The sequence below is a fragment of the Mandrillus leucophaeus genome, unplaced genomic scaffold (assembly GCF_000951045.1).
Source record: "Mandrillus leucophaeus isolate KB7577 unplaced genomic scaffold, Mleu.le_1.0 Scaffold1160, whole genome shotgun sequence".
In the NCBI taxonomy this organism is placed as follows: domain Eukaryota; kingdom Metazoa; phylum Chordata; class Mammalia; order Primates; family Cercopithecidae; genus Mandrillus; species Mandrillus leucophaeus.
In genome coordinates, this window is record NW_012099877.1 from 367193 (window position 1) to 377856 (window position 10664).

Consider the following 10664-nt stretch of genomic DNA (forward strand, 5'->3'; position numbering starts at 1 on the left):
TTGAAACCTTTTAAAATTACTAATCCATTGCTCTTCTCATGGAACATCTCAACTACTTCATTTGAATGTGCTATTTAAATAATACTAGGAAGCACTTCTCAATGAATATTTAATTTAATTACTGAGTACTATGGTTTAAATATTCCAACCAAGAATTATAATGCATAGAAAATTATATTTATTATAATTTTCTCAAAAACCATTGAAACTCCTGAAGATCTAGCAAAGATGACTATTCTCCATGAAATACACATCATCATTACAACGTCTGTGTTAGTCGTAGTATGAATAAGATCTATATGTCTTCAGTGAATTCAATAGCTTAGAAGATGGCACAATGTAACTTCCAAAAAAAATGAGAACACAGTTTTGTTTATGTGAAGACCTTGCATAAAATAAAATATGAATGAAACATATTTAACACAAGATATGAAAACTCAGTTTGCAGGCAAATTAAGCAAAAACAAAATATGCTTATTATAAATATCCTATCCTTATTAGAAAACAATTACATTATTTTCAGTAGATTTTTAATTCCTCCAGATGTGCCACTTAAAATGATTTGATTCCAAACTACTAGTGATTTAAGTTTAAACACATCCTTTAACTAGCATGGTAGTGACATATTAAGTTGCCCATATGCAATTCACACTTGTGCCTTTTCTCTGCCATTCATAAATTATGCAATTATCCCTAACTCATGGAAATGAAAGTGCATTAACTGCCCACTGTCATGTATTGTCTCTTTCTATGTCCTTGCGCACACATTTCCACAACTCATTATTCATGGATGCATCTATGCAAGTGTAAATGTACACACATAATATGGAAAGAGTCACAAATGGATAAATAGCAACCAGACACTTGTTTGTAAAGATATATGTACTTCATTCCAAATAACAAAATTTAACAAGGAACACCTCTATCCTTATTATGGATGCCACAAGGTAAACAAAACGGATGCCATTGTTATAAAGTAATAGAGGGATTTTCTCACGCACGAAGGAATGAAGTTGTTGATGTACAAACCTGAAACAGCACCCTTTCATCTCTGACAACTGTTTTTCTAGCTTTTTCCTCCATTAAGAAATATGCTTTTCAGCACTGATTGAAATCTCACCGGAACACTGTTCAAAAAATACTGACGGTACGTTGTGTTCCTAATCCTTATCTTTTCTCCATGAATGTTAAGATAGAATTGTAAAGATGGCATTTTGTTCCTAGAGAAAAAAATTGTTTAAAATAAAGAGTTTTGGGGAAATGAAAAGATTGTGTTTTCTCCATTGAATATTATGGTCATGTAGGTGATTCCAAATTTTGAATTGCGCATCGAAACAATTTGCCCTTGGTGTGATGTATTCGTGAGGAAAGTTTTTGGATTTTAGTCTAATAAGCACTAGTGAGCACACACGTGCAACAATCTGTGATAAGGGGAATCATGAGGATTCCTTCTGATTTACATTATTTCTAACATAAACAGATTGTCTCCAATGAAGTAATAATTTCTAGCTAAATAGAATGAATTTTATCAGATATTCAGGTTTTAATTTGTACATAATAAAGTTTTTTAAAATGTTGCTTCAGGCAATAAAAGCAGTATTTAATGACTTAAACAAAAGTAGAATATTTTTTCCACAACACAGATTTTAATTTTATTGCAGATAGTAAAAATTTCATGTTCAGAATTTCTTAAAAATGTTATTTCAGCAAGATAGTCTATTCAGTGTAAACCATATCTACAGAAAATTAATTGGAACATGCTTTTTTTTGAAAACCAATTATTTTATAATCATCTAAGTAGCTTATTAAATGCTATTTAAAATTAAAACTGAAATAATAGAGATTCATAATGAGATTTCATTAGTATCTTTATATTAAGAAAGAATGAAATACTTGGTGTCAATATTTTGCTGAAAAATACAACTTTTCTTCATGATTATACATGCTTCTCTTTTTATTTGATTCTTTTTCAAAGCAAATTTAAAATCAACCATCTTTGTTATACCTTGATAGTTAGACAAATCTTAAATCATTCTTACTAAATATTATTAAATATTTTGTTAGTTAAGTTATATTTCAAATTCTGCTGCATTTCTCAAATTACAAATAAATTTCATGATTCTCAAATTTTATAGATATTGATAATATGTGAGAAATCTACTCATTTTAATTAGACACAGTGTGACTGAAAAGCTAAAAACAAAAATGCCGGTAAGTAAAAGATCAATTTCAAAATCAGAAAAACAATAAAAATAAACAGGTGGAAATATTCCCCATTTTAAGTTGCAGTATGTATGAAATGCTTTTCTTTTTAGGAGAAACTTTTTAACAGGTCCAATTACTGCTAAAGTATAAGAAATAAAATGTGTTAATCTCTAACACACCATATTTTTTATGCATGTAAGTTGTGATTCACAGAAATGCTTTTGCCAAGGCAATAAAAATACCCAAGAATAATTTAGGATAAACACAAGTTTTCATTACTTTTCAGTAATTTCACTGACATCATAGATAATGTGTGACCAGTAGAAGGCACTGTTACAATAAATATATACATACGGCTGCTCATTTACAAACTGGTTGGACATTCTGATGAGAGCGTTACCAACTTTTTACAGCACAAATATTCTTTGCATGTAGATATTAAGTTATAAATTTGTCCTGTAAATGTGAAGAAAAAACTCATTGTATAACTCTTTCTTGTGTAATTTTCAGTTGGATTTCAGCCCATTTACAATTTTATTACCCTCATTTTAACTTTAATTCATAAAAGAATTATGTGGTCACACTTACCACCCTTAGCACTGCATTTAAGGAATGTTGCTCTCTTGAGAAAGAACTCAGACTGTTGCAGGATTAGACATAGATTCATGTAGACCTTGCTTCAAAACAAGCTTCTAGTTTCATTCTTTTTAACCTTTAGAGGTTTGATCATAATTTGCTAGAGCATGTAGGCATGGTCTCTTAATGGAACTGCTTGGATGTATAAAAACACCTCTAATTAAATCTCTGTCAAACATACCACTAACAATGTTGTTTAGTTTGTGTTCGTATACAAAAGCTCTTGAATACCTCTCCAAGTTTACAAAATCCATGTTAAAGGAGTCAGCATTGCAAAAAAATGTTACGGCATATGTTTGGATTTTTGTATTTCAGAGTCCTGACTACTTTATCTGAATTACAGATTTAGAGCTTTGTTATGTGTGATAGTTATGATAATATGATCACTAAAGGCACAGAGACAGGGAGACTCAAATCCCTTTGAAAATCCCTTTCTCTATTTCCTACAGCTGCTGCAGGAGTTTAATATCTGATAGAATGATGAAAAAGAACAGGCCGAACTCCAGTTTTAATAAAAATTTTAACAGGTCTACATATAGTTATGAAAAATGTTATTTGCAATGCCGATTTTTAATAAAATTTTCTTAAACCAAAGAAAAAATCCCCAAGGGGAACCTGATATGAATGTGTTTTTCATATGTACTATTTAAGGCTCTTTAAAGGTTATGAAAGTGATTGATAAAAGAAGTTCTATTCTATACAACACAAACCTAAACGCACTTGCACTTTTGCATTTTAATCAAATAAATAAGCAAAGCTTTCATTTTGTGTGTTGGATCAGAAACAAATATTATCATATTGTGTAGTCAATTTTTATTCTTAGCAAGAAAAATTCATATTATAAAATGATGGCATTTTTAAACAAGTCAAAGCACTGCTAACACACACATCAAAGTAATCTATCATCTCTGAATGTATGATACTAAGAAATAATACATTCTCATGAAATTGGAATTGTGCTTCTTGTATTTTTTGAATTTAAGAAATCATATAAAGTTTGAAGACTTTTTCCTCACAAGAGAAAATAAACACATTAGGTATGACAAAATGCAATTTGATTTAATCCAAGAGCTTCAGAACTTATAAAGAATCTCACTATAAAGTAAAAACATATTATATGCAGTGGCCTGTGTGGGTGCCTTGTACTGTAATTACCCATTCATCATGATACCACAGCCTGAGAAACAGTCATGAGATAATAAGGCCGTTCACAAAAAAATATGTTCACAAAAAAATAGAAACAAAGTGTTTTCAGGAAATCAGAAAGACATTTTCATTTACCCATCTAATCTACAGCAACTACAAAATAGGAGGGCCTTGTAACTTCCAAAATGCTAAACACAATCAAGGAGTTCAGTTTTAAGCCTTAAAATGTGTGAGCTGGTATTATTTCCCTTAAAATCATTGCATTCTAGTAAAGCGCTGATTCTCTAGCAACACTGACCTTGTCATTGTTTCTGAAACATTTTGAATATCATAGAAAGACTTTTTAACACAATATGCCATGTGTAATATATTAACATTTTCTTTAAAAACTTGATAGACTTTTTGAATTTGAAACTATCTATACTAACACAAGATAGTCACTCTATTCTTTACAGAGGAGCACGCAAACTGTAACTATAAAGCACAGTCTTTATTTTATCCCTAAATAAATATTCACTTTTGAAAACATTAAATTTATTATGCACTGAAATAAGGAAAGGAAAGCATTACCAATCTTATTATAATACTAAGAATTCCAAGGCTAGAATATTAAGCAATATTCTAAACCTTTGGTCCTCTTGCACAGTTTATAACAGGAAATTGACAGTTGTGGATGCATGTCTTATTTATAATCCTACTCTTTAACCATTTTTAAAAAACAACTTTTACAATTCCAGAACCAAAATTACTGATGTATTTTGTTTACTTGATATTTTTCTGTATTTTTAGTTAAAAGACATTTTTTGAATGGGGCAGGATAGTGGGTAAGTGATCTTAATCAGGGGATTTGAGAAAAACTGGTAGACTCAAGGTAGCAAGAGTGAAAGGAAGAATAATTCATTGCTGGGACCATATCGCCCCTTGATTTCTGTATTGGGATTACAACAGATTACCTCCAACCAAATATGATTTATCAGATACTTGTAGACACCCTTGATAAATTACACAACTCGGAGTGCAAGTTTCTGATATCATATCTGAAATGTAAACACTTGCTTATAAAACCTATGATGCACAAAAAAAGATGAGACAAAACCAAACATCACTAAAATAATGCTTCAGCTTTAAATATATCTTAAATTTCCTACATAAAGTATTTTCATGCCATTTTAAGAAAGACAATTGGATGTTAATAAAAGTATTTGCTTTCAAATTGTAAACCAAACTACAATATGCTAGCTTAAACATGCTTTGACCAATTTCACTTTTTAAGATATTACAAGGCTCTATAAAATAAAAACTGGAGATGTTTTAGTTTTTCCAGGAAGTCTCCACAAACTATACAAGTGTCCATATAAAATAAAAAGCCATCTTATTTTAAGATATATACTCAAGCTTTTAATGGAAGCTCTCATAAAAAAACTTAAATCTTACAGCTCCATGTGGCCATGTCCAATGACATGGATTTTTCATCAAAATAGACATTTTTTGTGTCTATTTTAGGCATTTCTATGCTCTAAAATAGACATTTTTATTCAAATAAAATGAGACATTTAGTTAGATATTAGTTAACATAACTTATTTTACTCTCATAGAGCAAGAAACTATATTCTATAAGCAAATTTCTTCCCCACTAAAATCAAATACACATAAATAAAATTAACTTTGATCAGAATCCATATAAAATTACATGCTTTTATTTACTAATAAGCAATTTAACATTTTAAGAAATTCTGCATTTTTTCCTGCAAGTTTTACTACACTGTGTTGCCAGTTTATTTGAGTTTTCAGTTATACACAGACCCTGAACAAAACTGTCTATATATGGGCGAAGAAATAAGAGGTGGTTTCTTTTCTTCACAGGTACTGTACATAGTAATTTTAATCCATGTTTTCATCTACATATTTCAAAGGGTTTATGAAACTAGCATTTTGTGGGGGAAAATTATAACAACCTGAAAAGTTTAGGTTGCTATTTTTATTATTGAGGAAGTAGATGATATATTAAATATTATCTAAAATTATCTCTCTGCTTAACTTTCATGTTTCCATAGAAACCACTTGAGGTATTTCAAAGCCACAGTAACTCTAACCACTGGTCTTTATAAAAGCTTTTGTAAGCCTGACTGGTGATTATTTTCCCCTCTAAAATTTAATGGTGGGATAAATCACACTGAATACATATATTTAGGTTTCAAATATATAGTATTTTTAAAATCAGTGCATTTATATAAATACAGAGACATGGAGAATAAGAAATTCTCAAATAATACTGATTTTATTTTACTCAGAAACAGAGTATTACCCATTTTTCTACTCTTCAAAACAAATTATCATGAGTTATAAGAATTGTTATAGATTACTGCATACTAAACAGATTCTAGCTTTGAATGTCTTTATTGGCCTTGATATTTATGGTCCTAACTGACGATTCCATTTAGTCATTAATTACATATTTCTTGCTTAAGACTAGGAGTACCTGAGAGACCAATTTTTAAAAATTTCCTATTCTAAAATAATACCACCAGACAGCCTCTTTTAAAGAAAGTTAGACAACTTGAAAAACAGATAAATTAGAATGTGATTATTCACATCACAAAAGAATTCACAGATGGTTTCATGGAAATAGGGAGTTCCCTATTTAAGTGTTTGTTGACACATCATTAACTACTTGACAAAGAGGCTATGGGGGCAGAAAAACTTAGAGCTCAAGTGCTGGGAGACACTGCCAATGGGAGATCAATCAGATATGAAGAAAATAAAGCATCCTTGGAATGATCATGTGAATCAGAAAATATGACTTACTTCATATTCATGTGTGTATGTGTACGTGTCTGTGTGTGTGCAGAGAAACAGCATATTTATTGTATAGCTACATGTGCATGTATAAAATGTGTACATACATGTATACATACAGACACACACACCCACACATACCTAAAGAGTCAACTTTAACCTAGAATAAGACACTTAACAAACCAGCTGAATTTCCTTTGTTTATTTTAGAAACTTAAAAATGGTTCATAGATTTTTAAATGTATATTGTTTTAAAGTATGTCCACTGATAGAATATATGAAATGTCTACTTTCAAGCTTTATAGTGGATCGATTATCACAAACTTAATTTTCTTGTATGAAGTAATTGTATCCTTCTTACTATAACAAACTTACTAAATTCTTACTGTGCACAAGGCATTTTGCTAGACAATTAGTCATTATACAGGCAAAATATAATTTTAGGGTTTTTTCCAATAATGTTATAACTGATATGTTCAGAGATTTGCTCTTAGAAAATATTAAATTATAATGGATTATTTACAAAAATAATAACTTTGAGTTTTTTTGTTGTTGTTGCTTTTAAGGTCATAGATCTGTGTTCCAAACCAGTAAAGAGATATCCTTATCAATCAGAGTGGTTAGTGTGAATAAAAATAAATAAATAAAAGCTTGTTGAAAGCTTTGTCTTCAATAGGTATTCCATCTTTTTATACATTTTTAAAGAAAAGAAAACAACATATGAGGTAAATGGAATAAAGATGAAAACATACAAATTCATACTAAATATCCTCTTGGTTTATTGTTAAGACAGGCATTGCCTTTGATGTATTAATGGTTAACAACAATCTCTTGAGGATTGCTAAATGAAAATTAACATTTTACTGAAAAATGAATAGCAAATAAGTTTCCAATTTTAGGTTCTCTAACATTTCTTTAATACAATAAAAACATATCGTAAGACGTGAGAATTTTTGCAATGATTGATACCCATTCACATTATTTGGCTTGCTCAACTATCCTCAGTCTCCAACTCAATGCAATTCCAGAAGCTTGTATTGATGGCTTCCTGCATGCCTAACAGTGGAACTACACTGTCGGGCAATAAAATGTGTACACAAACTGTGCTTTCCAAGAGTTTACCCATATTATCTCAGATTTTACCCTATAAAAATGATTATTCATTCTTTAAAAAGTTTCCTGATAAGAACCTTAAGAACTTTGTTAGATTTCCTAAATCAGTCCAGAAACTTTTAGTGCTTTATTTTTATAACAAACTTTGAACACAGCACCCAAGTTTTATGTAAGGCTCCTAAACCATTCTAGATAAACTAGAATAAAGTAAACTTGTAATGCACCATTAATTTTAAAGTATTTTAAATCAATTTTCCACCTGGATTTTTGAAATAAATTTAAATTGCCAAAGCATTTTATTTAGAAGACAAAATCATACAGGGCATAGAAGAGAGTTACCCTTTCTTTCAAGTGAGTAATGAAACTTAAAAAATTGCTTTGAAGTCTAAATTGTGACACTTCATTTGGATTTGGGGAGGAGGAGTTAAAGAATAAAGCAAAGTTGTGCAGAAAGGGGGAAAGTGTAAAAGGGAGAAAAGAAAACAAGTTTCTTATTACAACTAAATCAAGGAGAGATGGATTTGGCAGTAACCACTGAGTTAAAGTATAATACACTAGAAAGACAATATAAGACAAACATACATATTAAAGGCAGCACACTTCAAAGCCAGAAAACAATTCACAATATTCTAAATCTTTCTTACCACTGTTTTGTAGTAGTTTCCTTTATTTCAATCCCATCCTATCTCAACATTCCATCACAATCCCAGCATTCCATACAAGCATGTGTCACTAAATTCAAAAATAAGCACTATATATTTAAGAAATCACAAACTCTACAACTCATATACAATATATGGCATCTTAAATGAAAATTTATTTTAGTCTCACAATAATAAAACAATTACATTAGGTACATAAATCAACTGTAGCCTTTAAATATACTTGTTTCTTAACCTAATACCTGGGCATGCACATGTAGAGTATTGATACATCTTGATTATTTGGGAAGTGCTTGAATTTAGATGGCAAATTTAATTTTTAAAAATGTTGACTGATGCATTAATAAGGATTTGAAAGATGAGTAATTCTTCTGGTTATTTTGCATGGGAAACACAGTTTAGTGCTCATTTTAAAGATAAGCAACTTATTAAGGGGGCACAGACTATTTTGGTTTGTCTTGATTTCACTCTTTGTTTCAGTACAAATTTGCAATGGCTGCTTTGTACAGTATATCATTCTAGAATGCTCACAATTAATATTAAAGATCCTGGGGTCTCCTGAGATCTTTATTTCCGGGAATGCTGAATTTCCTGGGGTGGGTTCATGTACATGAAAAAAAATTCCCAGGACCTGCAAGTTTATAACTACATGCCCTTCTGCCAGAGACTGCAAAGCCTGGGTATTCTGGGTGTCAGCTCAAAACTATCAAAGTAATTTGATAAAGAGATTGTTTATTCTTTGGCATTTTGACAAAGAAATCTTTTTAAATGAGCAGTTCTAAAGACATAAAGAATTTTATTTAATTTAATAATATCATGATTTTTTCTAAAAAATACTAGTCTCACATAATAACTGGTTCCCTGTTTAAATAAAAATATTTAAAAAGACACATCTACTGTTTATAAAACAAAATAATTTCATCTAGTTTTAAATTATGCAATATATATGTCTGAAATTGAACTCATTGAAAGGTATAGAAACATTTTCAAGTAAATTTTAATACCTTAAAAAATAAACATGGCATTTTTAAAGTAAGAGTACTTATGTTTCAGAAAAACTATTTCCAACAGCCTTGAACTACCTCCTTCATTAAATTGTACAAAATTAATCATGTCATTAAGTGTGCTTCTTTCTACATGTCTCTAGCTAAGAACCAACTTCAAAAAGTGGTAATGCAGCCTTTAATGAGAGAAGAAGGTATTTTAGTGGTCATTTTAGTACCAGTCACTCTATGTCACATCAAAACTCTTGGATTTTGTCCCAAACCATTCTCTAACAGCAATATATGCTATGTTAAAGGTACATTAAAATTTGTGTGTATCTCTGAATTGGTGGCACAAGCAATAAGAAATTGAGCCATCAATGACAACTGAAATAAGCAATTATGATAAGTTTTTCTAGAGAACACTTGACATTTTTATTTATAAAATATGCCTTCTACTTGTCTAGTACAATCAATGCAAGGAAAATACATTTTACATAAGAAAAATGGTGTTATTATTTATGTTTTAATCAATATCAATCATCTGATGAATACTGATGTTTATTTTGAAGGAAACAAGAAGAGTATGACTATTTCAATTAAGCAATTTTTAGGGGGATGTTATTCCTGATTTAAATCTAAAATTCCATCATCCCAAAAATAATTACCATACATATTTCTAATGTTTAGTAATAAATCACTAGTTTTTAACCCAGTGATGATGTATTTAATTTTAGAAGCAAAAGAAATACGTAGTAAACTAAGCAATTTGTAAAATATCATGATTTAATTCCTTCCTAATAATATTACCTTCTTTGAAAAGCAAATACCACATGTTCTTACTTCTAAGTGGGAGCTACATGATGAGAATACATGGACACATAGAGGGGAATAACACACACTGTGACCTATCGGAAGGTAGAGGGTTGGAGGAGGGAGAGGATCAGGAAAAAATCACTAATGGGGACTAGGCTTAATACCTGCATGATGAAATAATCTGTACAACAAACTTCCATGACACAAGTTTACCTGTGTAACAAACCTGCACATGTACCCCTGAAATTAAAATAAGTTTTTAAAATTAACTTAATTTAAAAAGGTAAAAATATATTACCAGTTTTTA